We start from the raw sequence: 18,588 nt of genomic DNA on the forward strand, positions 1-18,588 counted from the left end.
TTTGTTGAGGTTGCAAATTAAATATCCAATTTCACTCGTTCAACATTTATTCGTACCATTTTGCTTTTGTTAATGATTTTAATACATAGCACATAGGTATTGTTAATGAAATCCACTTAACAATACCAATTGCTTTGTAAAATAGGCAGGGAATTGCAAATTTTGTTGTAAATAAAATCGCATTTTCATTATCGACCTAATACTGGTTTGTTTGTGTTTGTTTTTCGCACTAAATTACTGAATATATCTACGGTCGTTCCGACGTTGGCGTTCCAATGAATACAAATCGGATGCTGTCAGTACTCTCATACGGGGTGGGGTGGCGATTAGTTTCATATTTGTCGACTTATTTAGTATGTTCCGCCTATAAATCTAGAATTCGATCGATCAAGACGGTCTTTTCATTTGTAGCAAACTGACTTAGCTGGATTTTAACATTAAATCGACTAGTGTTTATAAATAGCAATTTTAATAGATAATTTAACAAATGGTGCAGAAAATTGGTCATGTAATTAATCATTCATAATAGCAGTAGCCACAACAAAGATAATATTAAATGTAATACAATGTTTCTGTTATTCGTTCATGTGCCTACATCATTATCTATTTTGTTGTCACAATACACACTTGTAAAACTCTACACTTTATAACATAATATTATTATCATAATAAAAAATATGGTGTTTAAGATGTTGTTTTTGTTATAAAATTTAAGTAAATAGTAAACAAATAGAAGTGAGACAAATCAATGAAATGATTTTAAAGTTTATAGTTGTAGTTGTTACCCAAAACGTTCATAAGGAAAGGAACCGTAAAAATCACATCTTCACTTTAGAACAGTCACAACAAACCTCCGTCACACGTTATGAAAGGGGCGATCAGACAGCGTAAGTAAATAAAAATAAGAAGCTGACGCGTAATGAGCGAAGTCGCGCGGACAAGAGGCGCGAGCGAGCGCGCCGAGCGCCGGGACTAGAATGCGGGGGCGCGAATCCACCACCAGCATCCAGCTTTCCACTCCCCTCTCCCGCGTGCACCCCGCTCCCCGTACCCCCACGTCTGATAACCTGCTACTTCGGAAGTCACTAAACTCCGTCATGAATGTTACCCAGCACCCAACACCCGACTTGTGAAAGAAAATGTGAATTTTATTGAAAAGGGGTCGCTGTTGCGCCACTAACCTCTCTTTGTGTGAAAATCGATGCTTTATCGCCTATTAGGTGTTACGAAATCAACTCGTGTCGTGGCCGAGAATGTTAGCGTTTCTCGCCACTAAAAGCTTTGTAAAAGTAGGTAAAGTCCAAATTGTAAAATGAGCTGCCTTTATTAAATTGAAGTGAAAATCCTAGCGCTTTTATCTATCATTCAAGAGCAGGGAAGCTATTTGCAGTGTATCTAGTTCGGCTCAAACTTAGATAAAGACAGTTGGGTTTTCATACAATCTCAGGACGACGGCCGACCCTTTTTGTAAATTCTTTTTAACCACTCTCGTTACTTATTATTCAGGTCTGATTAAGGAAATTCAAGATTTGTTAATAGGCGTAAAAGTAGTAGTAATCCATCAACTTATTATCAGAATAGGAATAAACATTTTAAGTACAACGACACCTAAATCTGATGCAACATACATACCTACCTAAATACTTACTTTTGAAACAAAAACAGAACATTATCTGATACGACATAATGAGTTCTTACATCAGACAGATTCCTTTTTCCCATATAATTAAGGCGCATGCAATTCGCCCGAAGCTCGGCGCAAACGCCGCTTACATTGCATCAGCGAACCTTTCCAATGGGCCCAATTACTTCTGACGAAATCTCATTAACCATAGACATATTAAAATCCTTTGATTAGGTATATTTCACTCGACTGGTTACGACTTTAATTTAAAGTCTAAAATACTAGATCTTCATGTCAAATACTGGTTTAACTTCGAAATAGAATTCTTTTCACTATATTGCGTTGACTCTTGAGTGACATTTTAACTTGTCAAAAGCGTTTGACAGAATTAAATTATTTGTAATTTAACTGGTCATTTACCTAAATTCAAGTAAAAGGCACATTTTAATTCTGTATAGTTTTAATTAGGTGCAGTATAGCTAGTTTTAAATTGATTATTGTTATTATTGTCATGAATTAACTGAACCAACAATTTAAATCAAAGTCTTGTCACTAAATTCAGGGTACAATGTTGTCTTGCCCAAGTCCGGACCATGACCGCAACGTTATACCAAATCATACCTGTTAACTCTGCTTATTTTGGACTTTGCCAAGAGGTTTAGTAAAGTCAGCAAAGCGGTGTTAACTTTGGACACCTTGCGTCTTTCTGGGTCGTAAACGGACGAACAGGGAGCCGATAAATTTTAACCCTTAGGAGCGCTGTTGACCAAAACTAAATAGGTACATTGTATACCAAAACATTGTGGGTACTTGTAACTTGTAGAAGGGAGGCTTTGTTTTAAAAGTAACTGTGTAACGTAAACCACAAGCTATAGTTTACTTTACATACGACTTTTAGCTGAACTAGAGTCATTTGTGTCTCCATATTGCACTATGTAGGACCTAGTTTATACCTACATCTGTACACCAGTTAATACGTACAAATGTCACACCCTAGTACATATACATGTTTCTTTGATCTAAGACGCATCTCATCAGTCACTCGACTCTAGTCGCCGACTAAACACTCACCTACATCCTAATGGGAGTGAAGCTTATCCTCTCCAATTAATGCGTTAGTGCTAGGAACTGCTATCGGATATCAGTTTACCTCTACAGTTACTACAAATGCATTGATTACTGCAATCTGAACTCGTGGTTATACGATATTATTCAGTAGTGTGTTAAAATGATATCGATTAGCGCACTACATCTAATAATAGGTATACAGGAATCGATAATGTAGCAATGATGAATGTTCCAGTCTTAAGAGCTCTCTAAACATAGGGAAGTGTACGAAATGTATTTATTGTATTGCTCTCGACGAAAAGAAAACATCGTTAGGCCACCCACAGAAAAACCCGCAAAGGCGTGTATAAACAAAGATATGATAAAAATGGTTATCCCTAATGCTGGCCGTTTAACACGGATGCTTGACATTTATTACTGTCTTACAACGAGACATTGTCGGAAATTTTAATACGAGTCTAACAATACAGAATAAGAACCATAGAATGGTACATTCACCCCAAGTACTTAAGTGAAGGAACAATTAATTTTGAAAGATAAGTCTCAGATTTATTTGTAGCCGAAATTACTTTCGCAAGCAAAGCCTGATATGGTACAAGAGGGTACATTATTGTTGAAATTCGAATGTAGGGTGTACCTGTGTGTACAAGAGTAGACAAAGAAGAAAATAAGAGGGCTTTCCTTTGTATTTACATTATCCTTCTTAAATAAGTAATCGAAAATCACAGACTTTCCCATCTCACCAGAGTATCAAAAACAAATTCGCCGAATACCGCGATATGACGACGCTAAACCTATTTTAGAGATAGACACGAAACCCATTTCACTTGCAGAAACTAAAGTTGGAAAACAATATGGCACCAACATTTCCAATTTAGTTTTTTGTTAGGGCTCCGCATATTCTCGAGTTACTTTACGAAACTTATTTCACACGTCATTTATCAAAACTAGCCTGCAGAAATAGCCCTTTACCGTAATTCACTCCCATATTAACCATATAGCTACGTACAGACATACATATTATGTATGTATATATGTTGTACTATATTGAGGAGGAACCGTTTCATTACAAACAGTTCAAAGTTCCTTTTATGGATCTCTATTTGTATAAATATATTGAACGTTATTTACTTTTTGAATCCTTTGACGTCCGTTTCCCGCTTTTATGGTTGTTTAATAGCCGGCAGAGTAAACTCATATATATTATTCAATATGTAATCGAATGGGTATAAAACTATGTGTACATCTTTGTGGTAGGTCGATAGATAATGACGATCTGTGGTTCTTTCCGTCAGTATTGGGTATGGTAATGACGCGTGAAATGAGTAATATTATATACTTTGTTGCTTATAATGGTATCAAAGTGCAGTATTAGTTTTCTTGCATATCAACACCTTGCGGACAAAAGAGGGAAAGCGACATTAGTGCGATATTAAATTGCACACATCGATTGAGAAAAAATAGCTGATTCCAAATAAGTATACAACAGAAAATCGCAAGAAAATGTTTCTTACTTTTTGGTCGGAAGGTTTATTATTGTACTAAAAAAATACTATTATTGAATAAATTGCTTGAAACGATTTTTGTATTACGTATATCGTTGGTGACAATAAGACTGTTAGAACACTCGCACTTAAATGTTAAAGTCCAATCGTAACAATGATTACATTATGAAACAAAATGATAAAATAAGTCGTCACAAACGTCTATAAATATAAACATCAGGATGAACATCTGTCTGTATTTTACTGCGTCTAAATAATAACCAGTATCTTATCGTGGTGGGCGGAAAATTGCATCAGGGAAATAGCCACCGAGTGATATCCCAGAGTTATTACGTTTTACGCATTTGCAAAAAAGATATTTCGTTTGTGAATTTCACGATTCAAAAGTTATTTTCACATAAATGTTAGCATATCAAACATTTGAAAGTTAATGTAAACATGTTTGGTTTTTGTGTTTGTCGTTATATGGTAATTAGTTCTAGGTATAAGCTTTGTGATCTTCAAACGTGAGTTTAATAAATAATAACAATGTATAAATAGGCTAAAATGTTGTTAGTAAAATTTTTCGATAAAAATGCTGATTTCAAATTTGCCTACGTCATTTGAAATTCTGAATCTAAAAGGGTCAAGTATTTTCTCGAATTTCACCCTAAGCTTCAAACATATTTTTAGCTACAGTCATATTTTCTCTTATTCAAATAGTACGCAACGTTTACTTAATATCAGTGTACACATGTATATTGTGTACCTCGTGTTATTGTCACGCAAATTTGGTTTACACCGATCAAACTGACGGTAGGTGTCAGCCACATACGTGTTACATTACTAGAGCAATGAGGCTCGACGACATGACACTTGACTGACTCGTTCGTTAATTTGTAACAGAAATCCTATATTTAACTGTAAGCAAATATAAACTGAAATGTGGTATTTCAAGGAGCTCGCTCGAGTCAAAATTGCGTCCCACAATTCCTAAACGGTTATTGCTCACAGTTTACTTTTGAGATAAAAACGTCTAGTACGGCAGTAACACAGATTTATTTTAACTAGACGTGACAGGCGAAATGATATAACGGGAACTACGACTTCTGAGACCTTTTTCGCCCTCACACTTTTTGCTCTTCTTTTCTGACCTAACTAAAAAACCGTTTACGTAAATACGCCCTTAGCGTAATTTGCAAAATAATATTTCTGCAATAACTTCAGAAAAAATGCTGAGCCTCAAATAGATACGCAAAAAATATATTCAGAGATTCTAGAATAGTCTAGGAATAGTCAATTTTCAGATGTAATAGTCCCTTAAGTACCGTCGGGGGATTTACGCCTAAAATAGATATTTCAGAAAAAGCACAGTCATAAAAGCATTAGAAATAAGCATTAGCAAAATTGAAAGCGTTACAATAGTTTTATTGAGGAAAGGTCACTCTCAGTTAGCGTCCCAGACACACTCAGCGAAATGAAATATTCGGACATATTTTTGCCCATGAAGGATATCAAATTGGCATTATTCCTGCACGGAGATATAAAATCGATGGCAGCCTGTCATCTACACATGAATCATTAATGAATGCGCCCAATAGGCGACGCGTCCAGCCCGTCACATCCAGTAATACGCTGATATTTTAGGGACAGTGTCTGTCGGCAACTTCGCTCGCTCCCCAAAGATTTGCACAGACCTCCGAATAGAAGATTGAGAACTATTACAGCTCCCTCGATCCCCACCATTGTAACATCGCCTTTTATTCTCTGTGAAATATATGTGTAATGCGTTAAAAGTTCAAACCTTAAACGGGACATAAAACCTTAATTTTATTGTTGGCATCGCGGCGGATAAAAGTTTTAAGCGATTTCATCGTTTGTTTACATGGGCTTTGAAACTACTTGAGAACTTTCCTTTGCGATTACATTTAGATTGACTTGGAAAGTAATGCAATCCTGTTGTGAGCACATCATTTATTTCATACTTATCCAGGTACTTCGGATTTGTTCGAGTTTACTTTTTCTTGGATCGTTACGACTGACTGCAAAAGTGGATAAGTATTTAACTGAATAATGAGTTCAGTGGTATGAAATCATTAAGAACTTTAGGTTGAATTGTTCCGTAGTCATTTGCTGATTCAATAAAAGACGATCGGTGCCCAGTCGCACATTTCGTGTTAATAAAGGTTTTCTAATAGTGCTAGAATGCAATAACAGTAACAGTTTAATGCACTAATAGCGACAATATCTGCCGATAGCGACCCTCCGGATACGCACGACCCACTTACACCGTACCTATCTATATCTGTGTCTATCAAATGCGCAGATACGCCACTCGTTCTACGAGCCGTGGACAGCTGACCGACTTTAATCGTAACTAAAACGATTAAAATGTCACATTTTGTATGAATAAATAAAAAAACTCAACAAAGTGACTGGAGATTGAACATGAATCGTCGGAAAGTCACTTGTATCAACTTTAACAATGCAACTTGGTAACCAATATTTTAATTAATCTAAAAAAAACGTCGTGTCTACGTATTCCCTAAGCTGCTACATTATTAAACAATTTCGTTGGAAATATATCTTCAGAAAATAAACAAAGAGATTATTTTCTAATCTCTATAAAATATTCCCGGGGGCAGTCGCATCGAAAAGGTTTTCCACTCACACAAAAAGTTGAAGGATAAGTTAGTGAAGTCCCTGGACAGTTGGTCAGTCTTCCTTGTTTACTGGAGTTGGCGTGTCACTGTTAAGTACTAATGAGGAACGAGGTACGGTTAATGAAGACAGAATACCGGGACTATTAAATACTGCTGTATCTACTTCCGAAAAAAAAACTTTCAGGCACAACTTTTTTCCAAAATAAAGGAAAGAAGTGTTGTGTAAAGTTTGACCTAGTTAAAAGATTTCTTATTCGAAGATGAAGAATTTAGAGGATTGGTTGGATAACCAGAGTTTCTACTAGTCTTTATAGGACAATGCCTTTAAATTTTACCAAGGTAATATAATAACCTAATAAGGTACAATAGTTTCATAAAACAATAGTCTTGTGTACATTTCTAACAAGTTTTGGGACTCAATAAATTCTCTGCAACACGTTCCCGAATGGAAATGAGTTCGAAAAACTCGTGTCACCGCAGAAATATTGTTTGTTTGTTGACGTGATACGGGCCCGTGGAAGTTGACAAACGTGATGAAAAAAATATTGGATAAGTTTTGCGTGCGAGTTCTTTAAACTAAGCCCATGTATGGTGAGATTTGAGTAATGTGTCGAAAACTGTCGAGGAAGACCCTCCTGTATAGATATCATTAAAGAATCACTGCTTACAAGTGTATTGCACACAAAAATGTTCTTTAGAGCAGCTTTGTGTATTAACTATCGCTTAGGTTCGTATGTTTGTGCTCAGTATTGGGCAATATCAACGATGTACATATATGTATAACATACCAACTAGCTGACTCAGCAAACTTCGTAACGCCTCAATAAATTTTTCTCACCTTTAACTCCTGCCCTGGACCTCCACAAATAGTTTAAGACCAAAATTAACCATATCGGTCGAGCCGTTTTTGAGTTATAACGAGACTAACGAACAGAAATTGATGAAAAGTGTATTATACACTTCGGATCGGACTATCTCTTCTGAGAATCTAGTAAGTAAATGTTCTTAATTACCTACGCATGTAAAACTCATTACTTTTTTTAATGAGGATAAAGTCATCCAATGAGTTCTCCCGCCTTGGGCGAGGCGAGGAGTATCAAACTGTTACTGACTAAAAACCAACCCTGTTCCTACTCCTGATTTTCGAGCCGGAGCCCCGGTAAACCCGCTAGGTAGTCCGCAGCATCGGAAAACTCATTACTCGTTCTTGTTATTATTTGTATTCTTATGCCAAACACGTGTCACGTGTATAAATCAATTGTTTACAAAATATAATTTTAAATCGAACTTCCTTCTTATATTTTGATAACCCATCCAATATCATTCTGTACGAGACGGTACAATAACATTGCTTGTGTTCATCATTTATTTTTGGACTGTGATATTAAATGAAGCAACAAAAAAATTGTGATAAAGTGACATAACATCAGTGGTAATCCCGTATAATGAGTCTTATATTATGGTCCTCAAAATAAGAATAATGCTTTAAGTATTTAAATAGTTTTGTTGGCACTTGAATAAAATTTTATTACAAAATATTTTTTCTTAAGAAACAATGTCTGATATTCCTGAATTAAAATCCATTTTTCATAACAATTTTTATAGACTAAAATTCCTTGCTTAGTTCCTTAATAGCTATGTTAAAATTTCTGAAATTAAGTTAATATTTGTTTGGCGGGAGTAATCCTACTAATATTATAAATGCGAAAATTTGTGAGTATGGATGTTTGTTACTCCATCACGCAAAAACTACTAAAAGGATCGAGATGAAATTTAGAATATTGTATGTATGTATTGATTATGGTCTAGAATAAAACAAAGGTTACATTTTACCACACGGAAACGCGGGCAAAGTACTGGCATGAGCTAATGTAGAATATTACCTATCTAATATATCTAGATATCCTATATAGATTATCGTTTAAGTTACCAAAGAATTTAGGACTTTGTGTGCCTACTTATTGTATTGAAATAGGTATACCTATCTCAATGCTAAAGTTGAGCGCGATATTATCTTGTAAGCTATGAAATATAATACCTACTTAGTAGACTGAAACATATTCTAAATACTTCGAAATACGTGTTTATTTAGTCCCTAACTTTGCTTGTAAAACTTTGAAATAGTGTTTTCGTCGTAAATTAGCCTTGTTAGCAAGATTTTTAAAGACTTTCCAACAAGCCCGCCAGGTTATATCAGACAAAAGAGGGTTCACTTAGTGCCTCATAATGGTGCTCATGGACGGGCCACTGAAAGAAAATTAATTTATACGTTGGCTCGCTTAGAAGAAAAATTACAAAAGGTAATTAAACAAGACGTCCTTCTTCATTAGCCGAGCTTGGACGCCCTTTGTTGGCTGAAATGAATTTATTTGTCTCACCCGGTAGAAGGTGTTTACTCATTTTAATAATGACAAACAGTTGAAAGGGATGTTTGACCTCTTAGTTTGCGAAACATCATTTATTGTTAGCAACAAAGTGGCTTCTGTACCACAGAACCAGAATACTTTACGAGTACACAGTAATTAATTTGTTTTCTGTGTTCCACAGTATTTTCAATAAGCGTCGGCTCACACCCGCGATAGCGCAAACATTTATTGCTGTAATAAGATAAAATATCGCAATAAACCTTAATGAATAATTTATTGGTTGGTACGATAACTAATAGTATTGAATGATCCTATTTGCACCGAAGCCCAAAGAAAATAAACATTTATATTGATTTATGAAAACTATTAATTTTTAATTACATGCACAATGTTACCATTACACTGGGATTAATGTACGTAACGTTGCAATACTGAACGTTTTTTCGATAAAATTGTACCGAGTTGCTGGCCAATAACACTGTAAAATATGAGACTTGTGACATTTATATCTCATTTTAGAATATAAAGTTTCACCAGTTACAATAAATCAAGAGAATGGCCCATTCAAGAATATATCGCAGTGTAGTTGTCTGTCAAAGTGTCAACATACTCGTTTTGAATCATTAACCTTTTATTTATTACATAATATAAACACATCTTCCTCAATATATTACTTGTTCAAGTATCGAAGGCTTCAAATCACGCACGCTTGCGCTTAGATTTTGCTATCTCCATCAAAATCGGTTCATGTAATTTGATTAGGTTTACTCAGTCAAATTTAATCCGTCCAAGTCTTTTGATCTAATTTAGTTAAATATCTACTTCCCTAGTTAAGATAAATTGTTAGTCAGTGAGGTCATAGACATGGCGTAGGTAAGCGAATAATAAATATTTTCTGCCCACACAGACCGTGGGCTGATCCTTGTTTTTTTACCAACCTGTCAGTATCATCGCAACTATTTCCTCGTAGACATGAAAGGACAGGAAAACAATATATCTGAGTTGTTTTAGAACACACGTTTGTATTTTTTAAGCGGTGCGGTTTATTGCCGTTGGCGCCGTCAGAGGGTATTTGCCCTGGCTTCACTTGGCAACACTTTTGTTCAAGCTTGTACTGAACAACAGACATGTGAACAAGATCTTTATGTAGCGTACAGTCGGTAATATAAATGTGAAGTTGTCGTCTTAAAAGACCCATTTGGGGTAGATGTTTGGAGTGTAGTGTTGTGTAGTGACGGGTCGCTAAGCATCTCGTTTTGCACACAATAGTATGTTATGTATGTTTGTACGTATGTGTGTATGTATAAAGCAACATTTTTCCTTCAGTTATCTCGGGCTAAGAAGATAAATTGCAGCAAGTCTGTAAGCGAGCTTTTAGCCATTGTTATTTTCACTGTCTCGTGTGACTTGACTCAAACGATAGACTTTTTTTTATGTTTTGTGTAACTTGGATTGTTACGCGTTAATCGCGCTGTCTCAAGGCGATAAATAATAAATACAATATGTGCTTACTTGTTTGCATGAAAAATGTCTACCCGTCAGGGTTTTGCTAACAGTGAGCTCTAGTTTATTTTGCTTCTGCTATCTTATATAATGTTCAAATTAAATAATATGTAGGTCGTTTTTTTGGTTATAAATATTGAATTAATTATTTTAACCAATTAACTAATATTTTAGCATAATGCCATGTTAGACTAAATTGATTGTGTAATACCTTTGGAAAGTTAAATTGTGTAAATGCAAAGCGAGTTCTAATTCCAGGAAGGTTAGGATGATCCTTTATTTAAAACAAAATTAAATACAAAGCTATACAAGTATGCGATAGATTGCTAATTGAGGATTAGTAATTATGCCTGGTACCTCTCAATAGGACCGAGGAAAATAAGTGGCTAACTGTCGCACTCAGACACATTTAATGATTACTTAAACTATTCCTTAGTAACGATTTTGTTAAGAAAACAATTGCTAAGTATTGAAGACTGGATATTACATTTTTTGTACCTCTGCTTACTCGTACTAATTCTGGGGATACAAGGAGCGACCATGTATTTGCTTTATTGCTACATTTTAACACATATGTAATTTGTCAAACTTCAAGATTGTACCCCGCCCCACTTGTTGTTCTGTATCGATTGTACAGAGTACCTAGTAACACGATTGATGTTGAAATAACCCCTAGTAAGCGTAACAAATGTAATTACATAGTTTTCTTAGCACTCACTTGTATTGGGTATCTAGACACAAAAACGTTTGACCTAAACCGGTCACAGGCACTCAAACAGTTCCAATTGTATTTCAAATTTTATTTTGTTAAAAGCATTCGTCGAATCAATATATTTCATTTATTTTCTCTGGTGAATTTATTTTATTTTCGTCGTCGAATGGCAAAAACGTTAGTGTTAAGTACTGCCATAAACACCTAAAACAACAAATAAAAACTACTTAGTACGTTATTACTCAAGAAACACAGACTTTAGCAATTAATAAATATTTCTACACGATATTACTTAGCTTAAACAAGTTAAAATTTCTGAAGTAAGACGAGCTTGAAATTTTATAGCTGTTTCAAGTTCAATGGAGCTGCGTCTTATAATTTTAAACTTAACCTAAAATCCATATACTAAGATTTTTGTAATAACTATCGTGAGACATACTAACTGCCGTACTCAGAGACATTTAATGATTACTTAAACTAATTCACGATTTTGTATTGAAAACAATTGCTAAGGACTGGGCTAAGTAATAATTAAATGACTTTGAATACGACGGTAAGTATAATATACTTAGAGTATATTTTAGTTCTATTTTAAATGCGAATATGTTTCTCGTTAAATGATGTAACTGACTCCAGTTACACTAAAGTTTCCAATTAGAGTTTGTAATTGTAATTAGGTTCCTACTAAATTTAAAGTTCTATATAAAATACTGGGAACTACGTGCTACACGTTGGAATTTCTTGTAAGTTACTTGTGTTAATGTACTTAAAAAAGGCGGTGCCAACCCGCACCGCGTCTTTCCTCTCCCATACACAGTAAAGGAATGCAGCGAATGCATTCCTCCACTTGATGTAGCAAATTCTTCGCTGCTGCTCCTTGGCCGCTCTCCCGCTATTTTATACAAGCATTCTCATCTTTATTTCCCCATTCTAATTCTATAATACTTATCAACAATACGACTTTACTGAAGAACTCAACATCACCAGTAAAACAATCCTATTAACGCTTTAAAACAAATCATATTACGAATCTGAAGCAACCAACTGTTTACCGCCTTAAATATTTGTATTAAACAACAAACAGTTACAGGCTGTCAGGGAGAAATGGCTCACTTAATGGTCTTTAAACATGTTAGGTTAGCTGTCAACAATTACACTAGAACAATTGACTAAACTTCAATATTCACACCTACGCAAACAAAACTTCAATAAGCAATTTCACGCAACAGAGACTACTATAACAATCCCACATAAATTCTTATATTTATAACAATGGATAAACACAAGTAGGTATAATGAAAACAAAGGGAAGAAAAGTTTCATTAACGCGGCGAGGACAACGCGGATAAATATGAAATAAACGTTCATAGAGCTGGATTAGGGAGGACGCGGGACGCGGGATCCCGGGATGGGAGATTAGACGGGGGACACCATAGCACGGGTACGTCGTTGACGCCCAGTTGCGGGGAAATGTTTAATTTCGTGTGAAAAGTCAAACGTATATTTACAATGCAAAGTTGGAAGATAAGTCACAGTTTGTTCGTTACTTGTTTTATAGATTTGTAATGTCTTCGTAATGAATGAATAAAAAATGTATCTAATGAAAAAAATATCTAAGGACATAAGTACATGTATCTATTAAAAAGTAACTCATCTTCACTTAGCTGATTTTCTACCAATATCGATGTTCATGATTAACACTGAGTCATACACACAATGTTTTTCCCGGGAAATTCCGTATTTTCAACCACTTTGAGAATTCCATATACTTATCTGACTTTATAAAATACGTAGGTACCAAACAAGTTCACAGGTCAAGCAATTTTTTGTAGATGAACGACCTTCACCATTTTTATATCTTTCGCTTTTAATATCTACTTAGATTAATTAAGTAATGAATTACAAATTACGGCCAGTGGGCAACCACTATGTATTATAATGGAAAATCTACTTTATTCTTCTTACAAATTATAATATATTTAAACCGCAAAATTTTAACGTAGGAGATTTATTATGAGGTGAGAATACTGATAAGAGGGATTAGAAATTGTTGACGTTAGATGGCCCGCATACAAGTCACGTGTGATAGGGCGCGGTCAAGCATGTAAAGTGTCCTTTATTTATGATTCTCCCCAACACTTGAACCGTCTACCCTGATTAGTAGTACCTTAGTACCAACAATATTATAACAAGACTTATTTATGTTTATAATTAACTTGCTTTATTTATGTTGGAGTTAGAGATAATTTATTTTGGCATGTAATTATACGCGGGGTATAGTTGGGGACGTGAGGTTCGTACACAACTCAAGGGTTAAGTAAACAATTTTGTATTTGTTGTTACGTTGTAAAAGAATAACATTTTGTCTGTTTATGCAAAGGGATAGACAACATGAAAACAATTTTTCAGACCAGCTAATAAATAACACTCTGTATAACACAGGTATTAAAGTCCAAATCTGCTTAACTTTGTTCAATCAGCCTTTTATTTATTTTATTTTATTAAAAGGTACATGTTATGAACTTATAAACTAGTATACAGTCCGACAAAACTATACAAATGGGATTTCTAATCCCTAACTATAGAAGTAATGACACAAATAATTGTAATGTCATAAATAGTGCATATTTAATCCCTTAGAATATTATTTCAGGCCACCTAAGACTTATGAAGTAAAATACCTCGTCGTTTATCGTAACAGTGATTACAATAAAACTGACAGTCGTCGACGATTTTCTTTATCAAACTGCAGTAGTAATACAGACTACAATTACCTAAGGACGTGTAAGGACTACTTACAAAATGTACTCGTACCTTTCCCAAGAATAAAAACGTTGGAACTAATTCCCGGATCGGAGTGAAATTGGCCTCTAAACAGGTCCAATTTCAGGCGACGACGCTAATCTCACTGGAGTAGCGCGACTTTCATTAGCATTTGTGTAATTTCATCAGTGGATCTGTGTGCCTGGGGCGCAGTACCCGAGTACTGTCCCCGCTTCATTTGTCTTCAATCCCGTTCCTAACTAGCCAACTCCAAATTCTTTGCCAGATGTTTTATGCTAATTGAATTGAATATATTACTAGATTCTCAGTCTGGCTGAAATTTTCTGTGACAGCTGATAACTACATGACATTTACTTGCACGTGTTTGTGTAAGTTAATCTAGTTATATTAAATCGCGAACAGTAATTTCCAAAGACTTGGAATTTTCCATTCATTTACTTTAGTAATTTAAAATGAGTAAAATTTTAAATCGAGATTTACAAATACGTATAATTAACTATGCATGAAAGAAACCTCTCAAATAAACAAAAATCTTAACCAGAATGATAGGGATCCGTTTTACAATCAATTACTTGTCACTCTCAGGCCCTGCGCTTGTTGTTGTTTGGTACGCATAATGAGAAAATAATAAAATTTTGTTTTATAAATTACGAGGCTTGTAGTTCAAAACTTCTAAACGACGGTAAAGTGCTGTTGTTTTGCGTACCTAGTTGATTTCCAATTAGGATCCAGAAAACTTATCGCGTATTTCATGTAACTGAGATCATTTACGGGATGTCGTGGTCGCTAACTGGCCCAAACTTCTGCTAATTAATGAATTCAAAACAATAAAGAGAATCAAATAAAAAGTTATTATTTACTTTGGCGTTTCTCGGCAGTTGTTAGTAAATCGCCGTCAATTTATGAAAACGACAGTTTGGTTGTGATTTGATTTCTTTAGTAAATAAAAAGTTGGAAGCACCACCCAAATTAAGGCAATTACGTTCCCTAAAGTTGTTTGTTCGTTGAAGGGATGTCTGATTTCGAGGTTGTTATAATAAGTTTTGTTTAAGCGCGGAGCTGGAGACGTTAGCTACATTATTCAATGAACATGTCTACTCGTCACCGACACGAGCGCTAACTCGCAGAGAATGGAAGCTTCATGTGAGTTCCTGATAGGCAGTTTCGAACCGTGGGCGGTATTGAATAGTCATCTGGAGTAATTTGACGTCCAAAGGACTCCCATGGGCCCCTATATGGCAAGCCCTCGAATCCAATGTCGGCAGAAGTGAAGTGCGCTTTTACATGACGTCAGTTATTAGGATTTGTAAATTGTACCCTCACGTACCATTAGGCATTGTGAAAAACGGCTTATTTAAACAAAATTACGTATAATGCTAAGAATAAGCTTACGTAAATGGCCTGTGGGATAACCGACTTGGAAAATACTTTTGTATAAGAATTTTATGCTTGTGAATATGCGGTTTAAAGCAAATATTCGTAGCTTGCTATCACCTAATTCTGTTTTATCTACTTTTGTGAGGTTAAGTAAGCATATAATTATACTGGAACTGTTAAGAATAAACGTTTCTTTGTGAGCGTTTTTATCCTGTGTAAATATTGTTATAATCAAATGAGATAAGTTAACATTTACTCCATGAAACGAAGAATCGCCTTCTTATTTTTTCATTAGCCGTTTTGTATTTAGATACCTTCATAAATAAAGCCATTTTCCGATAAAATAGAATAAAAATAAAATTGTTTCGAACTTTGCAGCATTTAACAGCTTAATCTTGGCCACTAAACCTGTAGTTACGGCAGCCGAAAGCAAATTAACACCGATATACTACAGTTTTGGCGAAAAAGTAAAAAAACGCCGCCAAGTACAGGCAATTTCGGACCCGTTCGGCTCAAAGCTTTACATTTCCAATTTGAGAGCCTTTTGTTTATTTTATTGAGTGTTGTTTTTTCAGTAAGCACTAGGTAGGAATTTCATGTTCGTTGATTTTTTTACGTATAAAACTTTTATGGAATATATTTTTCGCTACGTTTAATGTTTAGCTATTGTCTTTATATGTTACAGTAAAAACACGTTAGTAAAAATTTTACATTAAAATTCCTGGTTTTAAATATTATTATTGTAAGCCAGTTGAAATATTATTGTAGGTACGCTAGCATACTCGATTCTCTACATTAAGTATGTGAGGAATATTGGCATTGCTATGCCAATACAGAGCATGGCCAATATGGATCTCCTATAAAACAATTACAAAGAAAGTCAGAAAATATTTACCTATACTTGTTTAAAAGCAGGCAAAAATAACACCCTAAAGAATAACTTAGGTTACATTTTATTAAGTAACACCCACACAATCCACATTACCTACATAGTTTGCCGTTAAATACGCAATATAATTATAATATTATTTGCAAATTTTCCCCTCTTGTGAATTACTTCAAGATTTTAGGTCGCAAGTACCTTACAACCTTTAATGAATACTCGGTGAGTAGGAGTTTTATAATTTGAAAAGCCTTTACGAACCTAACGGCAAGGTCTAAGGACCTTATTCGATACCAATTTCAAATTGAAACTGGCAGTCGACGGACAAAAGAAACGTTCCATTGTTGTGATGTATGGATTATAAAATAAAAAAAAAGAATGTACGATTCAATTTAATCCAGGCTTCCATTTTTGTATTTTACACGCCTTTTATTCCGCGAAGAAGATAGAAGTGTGTCTAACCAAATTCAAATTTTCAATAATTGCAAACCAGTTCTATTAAAACTATTGTAAGTATTGTTTTTTTTTTTGTCTAGACTATTGTGATATTCCCGACAATTTGACCAACTTCTCTATCTCAGATTTTTTCTTTTATATTCTCGGGAAACGATTCCTACAACCAAAATCCTTGTTAATAACTTTTATAGTGTGCAGTCGAGTATTGCAAGCAATTGGACTGCTAACAGCGAGTTCTACATCCATAATCTCTCATTAAACGCTACACTTATTAAGTGAAACTTTTCTATTTTGTGATTCTACAGTACCAGACACGATGCACTAGTTGGTAAACTTTATCCTAATCTAGTTGCAACGGTGCTCCGTGCACCGCGTGGCCGAAATATCACCTCGCAACTTTAATACTGCGCACGGTGGGCAAATTATAAAATAGGGCATTAATTATAAAGTTTGAGATCCAAAGTTTACACTGCAGTGTAATGTTGTCTTGTTACCGTGCCGGTGCATAAATACCGACGTTAACACCAGCCATTAACGTTTTCTGAACCCCTTTTTTTGATACCATTTACCAACAAGCAATAAAAAATGCATATTTATAAGAGGCAATTTTGTTTTAACATGTATTGTAGTAATATTCTCTAACGGTTAGAGATATCATCAATTTTATTAAATTGCTGAATGAAGAGCTTTTCCAAATTAATAATGCAACGACCTTAATTAGTAAACTCAGTTCGAACTCCGATTTTTCGATTAGGGACTTAGGACTGAACTGGCAAAAATTGGCTCTTACATTGGCTTAGGTACCTTTTGGATAAAATAAATACCTAATGTTAGTTTTAATAAGTTTAGTGGACCATTATGTTTGGATAATAATCCTTTGTTTTATAGAATAAACCTAGCATTTATAAACCCGGCCACAAAATATCATTCACTGTTATAACTCGTTGGAAAATAAAATGAAAATTCTACTTTTCTCTCTATTAAATACCTTCTACTTTTCTACGTTGCGGTTTTATAGCAAAAATCGCCGGTGAGACTGCCGTGACAGTTTGATAGCCCAGACATCTACTGTCGTCATAGAAAACCGACGCTGCAGGTGTTATTCTCAAACTTATACTGTTTTTATTCCTCTTCCTCGAATTGAATAAGTTTCAACGTAAATTTGAAAGTATTAAGTTGTTCGGGTACTGAATTTGAAGGACTGTAATTCCCAGCTTAGGTAATGTTCGGAATAATCAATATATACACAGAATATTTTTGTTGTTTTCAAGGAACGGTTAAGTACCTAGATCTACCCACTCAGGGCCCGTTGTTCGCCCTTGCCTTGTTTACTTTGCTTGGACTCTAATTGTTTACCAAATCAGGTCATCGGTTTTTATAGCAAAACAATTAGGATTTTTAATCAAAAATTTACATCTCAATAACTTTCTGTAAGTAATTTTTTCGAGGAGTTGAAGCGATATTGTTGAGTAAAAAACTCTTCGATGAGTCCATTCTTTTCTTTTCGAAAGGTCAACGTTTAACGTTTTTCGCATTCGGTGGCTTAAGTTTACGTGTGTTCATAAAAGCGCTATAAAACGTATATTAGAGCGACAAATAGAGCGTAATACTTGCTTTTTATTATCACATCACGCGACAAATCTAAGCTCCATTGTCTAGTACAATGCG

The 18,588-nt window shown here is 34.9% G+C and overlaps 1 protein-coding gene across 10 annotated transcripts in view; it reads right to left on the reverse strand.

The window, feature by feature from the left end:
* The window catches only part of LOC118276760 (low-density lipoprotein receptor-like), a 186,582-nt gene that overhangs the window by 39,667 nt on the left and 128,327 nt on the right, over positions 1–18,588 (reverse strand). For 3 of the 10 annotated variants that reach the window (XM_050699070.1, XM_035595287.2, XM_050699067.1), the window contains exon 1: positions 852–1,008. The exons of the other annotated variants lie outside the window; for them this stretch is intronic. The gene's annotated coding sequence lies outside the window, so the exon portion shown is untranslated. Of the gene's footprint in view, positions 1–851; positions 1,009–18,588 lie in introns of those variants that run through there. 10 annotated transcript variants of the gene reach the window in all.

The sequence above is a fragment of the Spodoptera frugiperda genome, chromosome 15, assembly GCF_023101765.2.
Source record: "Spodoptera frugiperda isolate SF20-4 chromosome 15, AGI-APGP_CSIRO_Sfru_2.0, whole genome shotgun sequence".
Classification (NCBI taxonomy): domain Eukaryota; kingdom Metazoa; phylum Arthropoda; class Insecta; order Lepidoptera; family Noctuidae; genus Spodoptera; species Spodoptera frugiperda.